General features: G+C 33.1%; 1 non-coding gene and 1 pseudogene across 1 annotated transcript; both read left to right on the top strand.

The window, feature by feature from the left end:
- The first annotated feature begins 631 nt into the window (after window positions 1-631).
- Window positions 632-3,545, top strand: LOC143614170 (protein CUP-SHAPED COTYLEDON 2 pseudogene; annotated as a pseudogene).
- Window positions 3,546-9,080: 5,535 nt separating this feature from the next.
- TRNAR-ACG (transfer RNA arginine (anticodon ACG)) lies at window positions 9,081-9,153 on the top strand. Its single transcript has one exon. It is a non-coding gene; the product is annotated as a tRNA-Arg (tRNA).
- The last annotated feature ends 4,919 nt before the right edge of the window (window positions 9,154-14,072 follow it).

Raw genomic sequence — 14,072 nt, 5'->3', positions numbered from 1 at the left:
GCGAATGAGCCCGATGAAAAAGTGGGTAGGTGCATCTTGGGTTCAATTATTTCCTCTTCGTTATGGTTTATTTGGAAACAAAGGAACGGGAGGAGATTTAACAAAGGGACTCTCTCTACGCAATTCATTGTGGATGAAATCAAGACAAACGTTTTTGGGTGGATAAAGTACAGATCTACATACAAGGAGATTTCATGGAACGATTGGGTCAAGTCTCCTTTATCTTGCGTATTGGTTTAATGGTTTGGGATTTATTAGTTTGTTTCTGTAGACTCCTCGTATTGTACTCTCTTTTTAGTGTTATGAATTGTTGCTGATAAAAATAAAAATAAAAATGTATGCATGTATTATTAAAGTAAAAGTATAGAAAAATGAAAAGAATACAAAAAGGTGAGTTTACAGATAAAAACGAAAACTACTTTCTGTTCCTACTCTCATTTTCTAAACTGACATAAGATATGAGAATACAACTCTGCCTGCACACTTCTTCACGCACGCACGCATAAATAACCCCAAACCCCACACACATCCAGACACGACAACACACTTAACTCCTTATTTAACCTCTTCAACTATTCATCAAATATTATTATTATTATTCACTCAAAACACATCTTCACTCTTTCTTTCTATGGACTTCTTCACTCACAAGTTCAATAACAATAACAATATTAACAATGCCGACTCACAACTCCCACCCGGTTTTCGGTTTCACCCGACCGATGAAGAACTCATCTCGTGTTACCTCCTTCAGAAGGTTCTTGATGGAAGCTTCACTTGTCGAGCCATTGCTGATGTTGATCTCAACAAATGCGAGCCTTGGGAGCTTCCTCGTAAGTTTTGCTACCTTTTTTGTTTTTATTGCGGCCTAGTTGTTTTGACTTACGAGAGCTTGAGCCCGACTCATAAGTTGTTTTTTAACGCTCTGGTAGTTGGGTTTGAGTTGATATTATTAATTAATTAATTAATTAATATAATATACGTTTTTAATTACTTTTATATATTTTAAAAAACATTTAACTAGTTTGAACTCGGTTGTGCAATATAAAATTAATACATAGAAGTCAAAATAAGGAAAAAACTTCCAAAAACTTAATATATAACTAACTAAATGAGCTTTATTTGAGGATCGGGTTTTGCTTGATAACAAAACATGTTTTATATTATTATTATTATTATTATTATTATTTATGAGCTTTATTTGTTCATGGTTTTAATTATTTTTATATATTTTTAGAGAACCTTTAAAACTCGTGTAGTAGCTTAAACAAGCTAAAACTTGGTTTGAGCTCGGTTGGGCAGTTTAATATTAAAACATAGAAGTCAAAAAGAGGAAAAAACTTAATATATTATTTGAGCTCGGTTTGAGCTCAGGCTCGATAATTAACTAAACAAGCTTTATTTGAGGTTCGGGCTAGGTTTGATAACAAAACATGCTTTATATTATCTATTAATTAATTTCTTCACGGTTTTAATTATTTTTATATATTTTTACTTTTTTAGAGAACCTTTAAAACTCGTTTAGTAGCTTAAACAAGCTAAAACTTGGCTTGAGCTCGGTTGTGCAGTGTAAAATTAATATTAATTAATACATAGAAGTCTGAAAGATGAAGAACTTAATATGCACAAGGCTCGAGCTCGAAAAAACTTGGCTTGTTTCGATTTTTTATATCGATTCGAGCTTGAGTTTTTGGGCCATGTATAGACACAACGTGACATCTAAATTTACACCGTTTTAAATGGCAGTCCCATTAAATTTCGACGGTTTTGACCAAAAATTCCATTGTCAGATTGACAATAAGAATATTGTTTAGACGGCCCTTCTAACCAATAATATTCAAACTTTAACCGATAATTTTCAAGTATGACATTTTTGGTCAAAACGGTCGTTAAATTTTTTTTGGACGGCCATTTAATGGTGTGAAATAAGACGTGGGTGGCGTAGCTATAGAATAATATAGAATAAGTGAATAACCCTTATTTTTTTTATTAAATGTTTGGTTTTAATTATGTTGGTGAAACAGAAAGGGCCAAAATGGGGGAAAAAGAGTGGTACTTTTTCAGTCTTCGGGACCGAAAGTACCCGACCGGGCTGAGGACAAACCGGGCGACGAAAGCGGGTTACTGGAAAGCCACGGGTAAAGACAGGGAGGTTTATAGTTCAAAGACTTCAGCTTTGGTTGGCATGAAGAAAACCCTTGTGTTCTATAGAGGTAGAGCTCCTAAAGGCGAAAAAACCAATTGGGTGATGCATGAATATCGCCTTGAAGGCAAATTTGCTTACCATTTTCTTACCAATAGTTCTAAGGTACAACATATTATTATTATTATTATTATTATTATTATTATTGTCAGAGTTAATTTTAATGTTTTTTTGAACTTTTTTAAGTTGCGGGTTAGTCGGGTTTACTTTTGTTTTTTTGGGTTGCATACTCTTAAGTTCGTGGTCTGGGGTCGTTCGTTTATTTTTGGACGTCGGTTTTGGTTTGTTTATTTGTTTTTTAAGTATTTTAACTAGCTGTAAAGGTTTCGTTTTAATTAAGTTTAGCCGTTAAAATAAAAATAAAAATTTAGATGTTAAGTTTCATAGGCTAAAAACCTTATAAATGTTAGGTTTTTGCAAAACTCTATCTCTTTTAGACGGTTCGCTACCTTTTGTAAGCGAACTCGACAAGTTCACTATATGTGACAAGTGAATTCGGTAGAGTTTACCGGGTTTGATTTTTAACCTATAACACACCTAAACATACTATAAAAAAATTGGTTGACTTGTCTTGAATTAGCTTAGATTACCTAATTTATAATTAGGTTTAAAAGAAAATTTTAATATTTTTCTTAAATCATGTTTTTTTAACATTTTTTTTGTAAAATTCTGTTTTTGAGGTTTTATTATTATTTTGTTTTAATTTTAAATTAATTTATCTTTTTTATACAGGATGAACAAGTGATCTCTAGAGTGTTTCAAAAAACTAGCACTGGTGGTACAGGTACCGGTACGGGTACAGGAGGCACCAAACGTGCAGCCAGCGGAATGTCTTCCTACCAAGAGGTAAACTCATCGACATCGGTTTCCCTCCCACCGCTTCTCGACACGTCATACACCTCCGCTACATCAGCATATACGGCTGACCACGATACCTACTCATATGACAGTAACGTGGCCTCAAACGAGCACGTGCCCTGTTTCTCCACTGCCTCACACAGCAACTTCAACTCTCAATGTCTTTTTAACCTTCCTCAGCCACCGTTACCCGTCCCATCTTTCCCTGCTGCCTTGAACGTCATTCCGAAAAATGTGGGTCCCACATCATTTCCTAGCTTGAGGGCACTTGAGGAAAATCTTCAGCTCCCGTTTTTTTACTCGTCTGTAGCGCCCACGCAGCCGTCGGTTCATGGTGATGGAGTGATGTCCAGCTATGGGAATTTGTCTAGTGAGAATTTGACGCCGGTGACGGAGAAACTGAAGGCGGGTCTCACTGAGTTGGATTGTATCTGGAGCTCTTGTTAAGAAATGTTTCTATGGATGGTTGTATTATGGATAATTTAAGTTAGACTGAATTTGTCGTATGGATTTTTAATGTGTTGTAACTTGTAATGGATTATGGATCTGTTTTAATATCTTCTGGTATGTTATTGTTAAAATGAGACGACCTCGAGTTTGAGCTAGTCTCGTTAGTTTAAGTAACATTTTCTTTAAAGCGTGTTGAACTGAGTACGAATTGTTTTAAGTTTTAAATTTAATTTCAAAATGGTATTTGATTTAGTTACACAGTGTTTTATTTATTTCAACATGGTGTTTTAAATATTTCAAACAATGTTTTATTTGTGCCCCAATTTTTTTATGTATTTACCTTTTCCTTTAAGACACGTGACATTTCATGGTGACTTACTATACTTTTTAGACACAATTAATTTTTTTAATACGAGTATAACACCATCCAATATAAATTCGTGTTTACATGTCAATCGACAAATTAGTTTGATTGTCCATTTAGGTATATAAACAAAATAGTTCAATGATTTTTATATAAAATTTACACATGTAATGGTAAAATATAAAGTCGGTTATGCTAATTTTACACATGTAATGGTTAAATATGTCATTCAATATTCATGCTAATTTTAAGTAGAGAACTATGAAATTACGTATATATTGTTTCGTGATAATATATTAGTCGGTTATTAATCGAGTGATGATATCACTTTTTTTAACGACAAATAAAAACTATCACTAACACACATGGTATTTTTGGGATTTTAATATTTATTTACTAAGAAATGTTTCTTTAATATTGAAAGTCATATTGGTTTTGAAAAGGGTGCTGCAAAACGTACCCCCCTTATACCATTTTTACTAAATATATCTCCCCTAAACTTATTATATTAATTACTATTAGCACTTACCATTATTTATATACATATTAGTCATACAATTTTTTTTTCACTTGATAATCTCCACTACATATATCAAATTATAACTATCAAGTATTACTATTAATTTATTTTTTTAGTATTAATATTGTAAATATTTATAATATATTTTTTTGATTTTTAATAGTATATATATTTATAATATCCTTATTTTACCTCTTTATCTTTTACAAAATAAGCCCGAAACACTAAACCCTAAATCCGAAAACCTAAACCCTAAACCCGAACCCTAAACCCTAAACCCTAAGCCCGAACCCTAAACCCGAACCCTAAAACCGAAACCCGAAACCCGAAACTGAAACCCGAAACCCTAAACCCAAAAACATAAACCCTAAACTCTAAACCCTAAACCAGAACCCTAAACCCTAAAACCCGAAATCATAAAAAGAAAACGCAACTTGTAAAAAAAATAATCTGAAATCCTTAATTTTGTGCTAATTTGTTAATTATATGATTTTAAGGGGTAATATGAAAGTTGGTTTTTCAGAGAGGGTATGACAAGCAACCAGGGGGTACGTTTAGCCTGACCCTTTTGAAAAATGGTGCAACCAGGGGGTACGTTTAGCCTGACCCTTTTGAAAAAGGGTGCAACCAGGGGGTACGTTTAGCCTGACCCTTTTGAAAAAGGGTGAATCAGTGAGTTACCCTTCTTATTTTCCAACTTTTACAATTTTAACCTGTTAGCAAATCTATGCAACTAATAGATGTTACAAATCCTAGATATTTTGATCACAAACAAAATACCTATTAATAATATAATATTCTCAAAAGTCAAAACACCACAAAAGGATAATAATGTACCCCAAAAGTGCGAAATTTTGAAAATGACATTAACAAACATGTAACACTTGTGGAAATAACTTGTTCCGGTTGTCGTGATACTAAATCAGGCAATTCCAATTATTATAACTTTTGTAAAGTTTGTTTTACCCTTTCTCCAAAATACACCTATGTCAAAACAAAAAGAAATGATATGCAATCTTTATAATTGATTTGTTTAGGCTATGTGTAGTGGAGGGGCTACAATTGGGGGCGAATTGTGAAACGTGGCGCCCAGTCAGCATGAAGTGTAAATTTGTTTTTGGTGTGTAATGGTGTAGGGGCTACAAGTTGGGTCCACAGTGTGCTTTTTTATTATTTTCTTTTTATAACTAAACTAATTAAATAAAAACCAATTTATTTAAATAATTAAATAAAAATGTATTAAAATTAAAAAATAAATACAAAAAATACGTAAACTAAAAAAAATACACGAATAATAAAAAAAATTATAATAAAAAAACACACCAAAATATAAATATACATAAAAAAACTAATCTATTCGTCTTCATCTTCGTCTTAGTCCCCGTCGTCGTCATTGTCCTCCTCCTCGTCTTCGTCCTCGTACTCATCTTCGTCCTCCTCAACGGGACGATTATCCCACACGTGTTGAACCAAATCCACTTTCAGTTGGTTATGTATATCACTTGATGTGAGCTGGTGAATGTTATACGTTCGTTGGTCTTGGGTTGGTTCAGGGAACTGTTCTGGAACGCTTCCTGGTATATAGTGTTGACATATTGCTTTTCCTTCGTCTTCTAAAATCATATTATGCAATATGATACACGTATACATGGCATCGCTCATTTTTGCCAACGTCCATACACGACAAGGGTTTTTCACATAATGCCAACGTTTTTAGAACCACGAAACACCTCTCGATATCCTTTCTCGCGGACTCTTGCTTCTTCTTAAAATAATCTCTTTTTTCTTCGATAGGGTCTTGAAACGTGTTGACGATGATCGAGTACTCTGGATATATCCCATCTCCCAAATAGTATCCGTGACGATAGAAGGTATCGTTGGCATAAAACGGTAAGACCGGTATGCTACGGCTGATGTAATACTCTAACACGGGTGACGCGTTGAGAACGTTTATGTCGTTGTTGGACCCGACTGAGCCGAAGAAGGCTGACCAAATCCAGAGGTCGTGCGAACAAATGGCTTGAAGACTAACCGTTGGCACTCCATGGTCACCACGAGTGTATTGACCTCGCCATGCGGTTGGACAGTTGGCCCACTCCCAATGCATGCAATCTATACTCCCGATCATGCCTAGAAAAGAATGTTTGCTTTCGTGTACATCATATATGCGAGTCAGGTCGTTTGAAGTAGGAATCCTCAGATAACGACGAGAGTATAATTGTATTATCCCTATACAAATAAATTGTTAAACAATATTTATATTAAAAACAATAGTTAATACAAACAATTTAAATATTACCGATGCAAAAATTCTCCAACGCATCTCTCGTTGTTTTCTCAGCCATCTTTAAATACTCGTCATTGATATCGGTCGTGTTGCCGTATGCGAGGATGCGTATAGCCGAAGTACACTTTTGGATGACGGAGAATCCTAACTATCCTCTTGCATCGGGTTTCTGTTGAAAATACTCATACTCCTGCTCCATATCTCCAACGATGCGCAAAAATAAACGATTGGACATCCGAAAACGACGTCGAAACATAGCGTCGTTAAATGTAGGTGAGTCGTCGAAGTAGTCCTTCATCAAACGAGCGTTCGCTTGCGTACGATCCCGAAGGATATATGACCGTCTACGTGGTGCCGTAGATGGAGCAGAGCCGGACACCATGTTATTGACGACGGCCCGAACCGCGTTCGTGACCTCTAAATGCTCTTCCGCCACTTGTCGGTGAATCTAATGAATTCTTCGACTCTCGTTTATTAATTGATCCAAATTCTCGGCAGAGTTCGTGGAATCCGGGGAACTCATTGAGTTTGAAGAAGTATGAAAATAATAAAAATGATTGGTATTTTTATGTTTGTGTTTGTGTATGATAAGGTGAAAATGGTTAGATAAAGTTTGATATATATATTAAGTTTTTAAATATTTTTTTTATATATAGCCGTTGGGTAACGGCATTATTATTATTATATTATTTTCTTTCCAACTTCGCAGCGACAAATATATGCCGCCCCCGCCCCTTTCGCCCAATTATCGCCGGGGGGGTTCCTCCAAAAAATCGCCCCAAAATAGCCCCTTTTCTCGCCCACTACGTTTAGCCTTATAGGGTTTAATTCTTAAGGTTTCTTCAATCATTTGAAACAATTTTTTTTGTCTTAATTTGTATTTTTTTACTCTTTAGAACCCAACCTACATTGTTCACTTTGAAGATTAAAAAAACACATTCTACCCATCTTATAGCAAAATGCTTGCCTAGTGGTAAAGACATTGTCAAGTCGTCGTAATTGGCAAAAGTCGTGTGTTCTAAAGAGAGAGATCAAAACCGACATCCATAAACAAAGAATTTTGTTTAAAATCTAATGAAGACAAGAGGATGTTTACATGTGTGTTTTATGGGGCTATATGTGATGGCTATGTGGGCATCAATTTATATACGCAAGTTTGTAACACGCATCCCGCTCCTTATATATGGGTTAGACGCACAAGTAACGTGTAGTTAAATCCCATTACATATATGAACAAAAACACCGTGTAGATAAGTTAGACACATCATTGTATTAGCCACATCAAATTTGACATATTGTATTAGACCTTTGAGAAAAAAAAAAACTAAAATATCATTATATTGTACTCGAATTAAAGACATCATAAAAGACCATCTACATTAATTCTAAAAGTTGTAAGTTGTACAACTGGATTTGAAAAAAAAAATTAACATTGCCACATGTTTCCCTTTCGCGAGCAATTTTTTTTTAAACAACTAACAAAATCATTTTTTTAACTAACTAGCAAGTAGCAAGACGCTAGCAACATCTTGATACTGATAGGCATATATGCCTTTTGGTACACCATGGTTACTTAGAAAATAATCAAACAATTGCTGTTTTCTTAATTCTATTAATTTAAATTCTAACCAACTACAAATCATTTTTCAGATCTTATAATAGTCCATTTTAGTCGTGCACTCGCGTCACGTGTGTGTTTAATATAGTAAAATATTAATGGTGTAGCAGCCGAAATTAGTAATATATTTTGGGTTTGAGCCTTGAGGCCCATTATCTAATGGGAAACTTGTATTTCCAACTTCCAAGGTCCATTCTACTTAATCGTGACATGGGCCTGAATGCCTAAAACAGAGCATGGATGCTGAATTGCTTATTTGCTTTAATGCTGGTGACAATGTTTTGCAATTTGTATACATAGTAACACAGTGATATAGTAGCAAGAAATCTACCATGTAGTTTCCTCTAGCTTGTCATAAATGATGACTTAGTATTTTGAGTCTACCGTGCAGTCGATCCATTTGAAACCCAAATGGCTCGGTTTTTATGATTTGATTATTTCAACGGTTTAGTCTAGTTTGAAATTTAGAATCGGGCGTTTAACCTTTAATATGTATTTCTTTCTCATTCTATACATGTAATTATGTATATTTATTATAATCATGAATTACTTTTTATCAGTAAAAAAAAGTGCTAACGTCTTATGATTTAACAAAAAAATCGGTCCAAACCGCCCGGTCTGATCGACCCACCCAACCTCCCTCGATCAGGTGTGTTATTTCTCGAAACATAAGTTAACGATTTGCTACAAAGTTTTCATCATAAATGGTCTGACCAGATCTACACACCCCAAATTTTGACTATGTATTCATAAAATTAATTATAACCTGAATTGTAAAAAGACTCCGTGGCCCAATGGATAAGGCGCTGGTCTACGAAACCAGAGATTCTGGGTTCGATCCCCAGCGGAGTCGTATTGTTTTTTAGCAGCCTTCGACACTTTTGAAGATTGTGTTTTGCCCTTCAAAAGGGGGTAGTGGCGTAACTTGTTGCCAGCTTGCATTCTGTTTCGATGTAATCACTAGTCACTACCTTCTGTTTCATTGTAATCTTATACCGAGGTTGATTATGCGTGTAAGCTATTTCGCTTATCGTTCATGTCAAATATTATTATTCACTATTTGAGTTTAAACTAAAATCTTAACGATGCATTCATTATATGGTTCGAAGTTTTTAAACTATGTTGAAGGTATCAGACTGGGTGTATGGGATGGCGCCCCAAGCCACCTCACCAATTTAACGCATGCCAACTCCAGTCAAAACATTATGGATGAACCCTAAATGGAAAGAGCTCCTTTGGGCGCTAACCAAATAACGGGCCCGAGGGCAAAAGGGTGTAGGGCCACAACTTTTTTTTTTAACCAGTCACATGTACCCACCCACGTTTTTATTTTAAAGAAAACATTAAATAACAACTGTGTGGTTAGTTAAACCATTGCGTGTCTTTGATGGAAAAGTTACTGAGAGCCTCCATGCCTACTTAGCACTGACGTGGCAGTCATGTTTTCACTTTTTGTTAAACCACTACACATAATATCATTAATGACATGCAAGAAGATCGAAATTTGAAAGCATGTAAATATTAGAAAAAATCTTTTAGTTGGATTGGTTATTAATTATAAGTTAATGGTTAGTTAACAATATATTATGATATGCCTTGTTTTTATTATTCTCTAGTCAGATGGTCAGTTGTCACGTCAGTTTATAGCTATAAAACTCGTCTATGGTTGCATAGAAACTAACTGATTTGTTAAGAAACTGATGCTATGTGATTATCTAAATCTTTAAGTAAACATGATTATTAATTTCACTTGCAACATGTTATCATATTCTTTGCTGCACCTGAGAGAGTAGGGTGTTCAAAACATGTTAAATCGCCTAACTATTTGAACTAAAGCAAGTCGGTCGATTTGGCTTGTTTGAGATCTAAACGGTTTGGTTTACGGTTTAGTTGTCATGATTTGGCAGTTTACAGAACCTGGATACGGTCGTTTGACCGTTATTATTTATAGATCTCTTTCATTTTATTTTATGTACATGTATTATAATCATGAACTGTCTTTATCATTTTGAAAATTTATATTCAAACCAAAAAATATGAAACAAAAAATTGGTTCTAATCGCCATACGGAACTTTTAAGCTGATAACAACCGCCGGCGGCCGAACAACTTAACTTGGTTTGGTTTGGCTTGTGATCGAGAATCTTAATCGTAACTATCCTAACTACACGTAGAACGGAAGGATGACAATGCAACCCGAAACCCGAAATATTCATTATGATATGAAATGGGTTTAGGATTACTTCTGAAATTTTTCACGGGTCCCAGATTTATAATATGCCTAATTACCTGATCCGATTACATGACCCAAGTACCCGATAATATAGTCCGTTTACCCAATTATATACATTAGTAACTCAACATATAGTAATATTATTTGTAACTGATTAATAGTTACTTACACGTAACCCATTGTAGTTGGCTAGTAATTTGTCAAAACCTAATAGATACCTAGCACTTTTTCGATCGGGTACACTCAACAGATATTTTTAATAAACTGACGGGTATACCTGAAACCTGACGGGTTTGCCCAATACTTGACAGTTAATTACCCGATAAATACTTGACGGACTTGGGACATGTTTGCGATGGGCTTTGCAAATGCCTAAAGCCTCCCTAAACCCGACCAATTGCCGTCTTAGGACCAAATATACAAAATGTAAAAATATTATCATCTATCTATCTATTCTAATAAAAGACTACTAATATTGCCACTTGTCAAATTCTTAGCCATCCTCACATTTTTTTCAACTCATTTCAATTTATGGTCCTTACTATTAAACCATTTCAATATATGGTCCTTATCTTTTAAGTCATTTCAATATATGAATATAATATTTTTAGTAAATATAAATTCTAACTGATTTATTCATTAACATTAATTGTGAAATAAGAAAATAAGGAAATATCAAAATTGAAGTTGAAGACCTGATAGAATAAAATTTTAAAGTCACACCTAATTGCAAATTAAAGAAAGTAAAGGAGCATCACTTTCAAAGAATTTAGATTTGTATGGTAAACTACAAATTATTTTTAAACTTGGATTCGAGCACCAGTGCATAGTTTTTTATATAAGGTTGGTTTCAAATTTAGATTTAAAATTTTCTTATACGCATTTGAACTTTGGAAAATGTGTATTTTTCTTAATTTTCTTCAAACATTTTGTATAAATACTGCAAACATGGAGAATACCTATTATATATATATCTTGAACATTATAATTATAATCCATATGAATAACGATTTTTTGTGTTGTATAAAGAGTTTTAGCAATAAAAAGATTAATATCAAATTTTCAATATTTTCTTCCATAACTCAGACCAAAATGGTTTAAAAAATATATATTTTATTGCTTGATTTATACTTTTATTATACATTTAAATATATTTAATTTAATATACCTTATAAGACAAATTACTTAATAAAAGCATTCAAAACGTTAGACCAAAAAATTTGTTTCAATCTCATTCCACTATATTCGTTTTTCAAAAATCATTTGGGATATTGAAACCTAGGATATCGTTTTCATCAGTTATTTACATAATTTTAGTATTATATTAACTTATTAACTTATTAACTTTATATTGATACAAATACAACGAACTGGGTTATATTAGTTTTACCTGCTGGTTAATACAAAATTAAAGTGTTTATTATGGTTTATATTCAAAATAATAAAGTTATACGCAATTTTTTTTAAAATACAGTTATAACATTTATTATTAAAATGTATAAAAATTTATTAAAATTCACATCTTAATTATAATGTAACTTGATAGAAATAAATATTTCATACACATTAATTTTTTTAATAATATTTAATCCGGTTAAAAGTCATTTATCATGCTTCCATAAAATCCGAAATCTTTGCCTCTTATTTTTCTATAAGTTGTTAAAATACATATATGAATTAGTTAAATATTCCAACAACTTCCCATAATATTAATTAATAACACGAGATTAGTATTCAAAATATAAACATTCCTAATTCAATACTTTCAACTATTATAATTAAGAATCACTACATTCACTTTATGTAACTTAAATTTTTTTTAATATTCTGCTAACTCTGTATAATCACTATTATTTGAACATGCTTTAAGGTTAGTATGTCTATGTCATTTTTCTAGCAATTACATTTATATAAAATTAGGGGTGTACACGGACCGGACGGACACAGACGAGACCTTGTTCGTGTCCGTCCGTTAAGCTTTTGACGGACAAACGGACGGCTCACGAACACTCTACCGAACGAAATTTTATGTCCTTGTCCGTCCATTAAGAAATTGAGTTTGTCCGTGTCCGTCCATGTCCGTCCGTTAATATTGTAAACGGACGTTAACGAACACTAATGGACAAACGGACACTAATGGGCAAACGGACACTACTCTAATGAACAAACGAACACATGAACATTAATGGACACTAATGAACATTAATTGACAAACAAACTTATAAACATTAATGGACACTAATAAACAATGAACACTAATACTTTCATTAACGACGAACGAACATACACAAACCTATCCTTATGGACGTAACCGAACGGACATTACCGGACGTAATCAAACGGACGTTCATGGACACTATTGAACGAACCTGTCCTTTGTCCGTGTTCGTCTATTAAGCTTACCGAACGAAACTTTTTTGTCCATGTCCGGTTCGTTTATTAAACGGACAAACGCAAACGAACTTCTTGCCGAACGGACAACCGGACGTCCGGTTCGCTTACAGCCCTATATAAAATGAAACAAATCATTTTTTTATATTTTAAATTTCGGTTTTATATGTTGCTTGATTATACAATTGTTAATTGTAAAATATAAAATCAATTTTAAGTTTTGTTCATACATAAAATATTAATGACAGCAAATTTATCATGATCAATCAATTTCAAATTCTAAAGATTCTAAGGATAAGTATCCCATCAAATTTCAGGTAATCTGGTTTTTATGATAATCATGATTTTTGGATAAACATGAGCTGATGATCTCAAATGACATCATATTAATTGATTAAAAGGTTTGATATTTTGATATTTTATGTGTATGAATATTTTTTTGTTAATTTCGTGGATACATTATCATTTATCAGTGGTTGGTATGTACTTGAGGAATCTTACTTGTCACACAGAAGAGTTATAAGCAGACCTGTATGTTACCTTATCAATAGTTATAAACAGACCTATATGTTACATTATTAAGAGTTATAAGCAGACATGTATTAAATATTTTGATTTTTGATAAACAATGTATACTGGCCAATACAATCACAAAGATAGTGCACAAGGAAAGTTTTACTTATTTGTAACATATTTGTGTAATCTTAGTTATGTGATTTCTATAATATTAATGTAAATGGTAAATGTATTAACAATATATGATCATGTTGTTGAATTTATTTTATTTAATAGTTAAAGTTTAAAATTTTTAACAATTACCCGTGTAATACACGTGCCTCAAACTAGTGTGTAAATAAAGAAAGCATAAGTCAAATCAAATGTATAGCATGCGCAAATTTATTCACAAAAGTCTTATATATTTGATAATCATTAATAACTATTTTTTATTTTTCATACACGTGAAAGCTACGTTGTACTTTAACTTTCCTTATAAATAGCATCATTCATGATTAGAAATATTACATGTAATAATAAATATTGTCAATGTCAATGAAATCTATCATCTCAATGACCATTTTGATTCTTGTGTTAGTAGCAACAAAAGCTACAATATTGATGCCATTGAAGAAGGGGCTAATTTGGAAGGTG

The sequence above is a fragment of the Bidens hawaiensis genome, unplaced genomic scaffold, assembly GCF_021521415.1.
Source record: "Bidens hawaiensis isolate Kalapana, Puna unplaced genomic scaffold, B.hawaiensis_p1.1 tig00039072_1, whole genome shotgun sequence".
Taxonomy (NCBI): Eukaryota; Viridiplantae; Streptophyta; class Magnoliopsida; order Asterales; family Asteraceae; genus Bidens; species Bidens hawaiensis.
The sequence above is the reverse complement of the archived record's forward strand: the minus strand, read 5'-3'. Positions and strand labels throughout refer to the sequence as shown.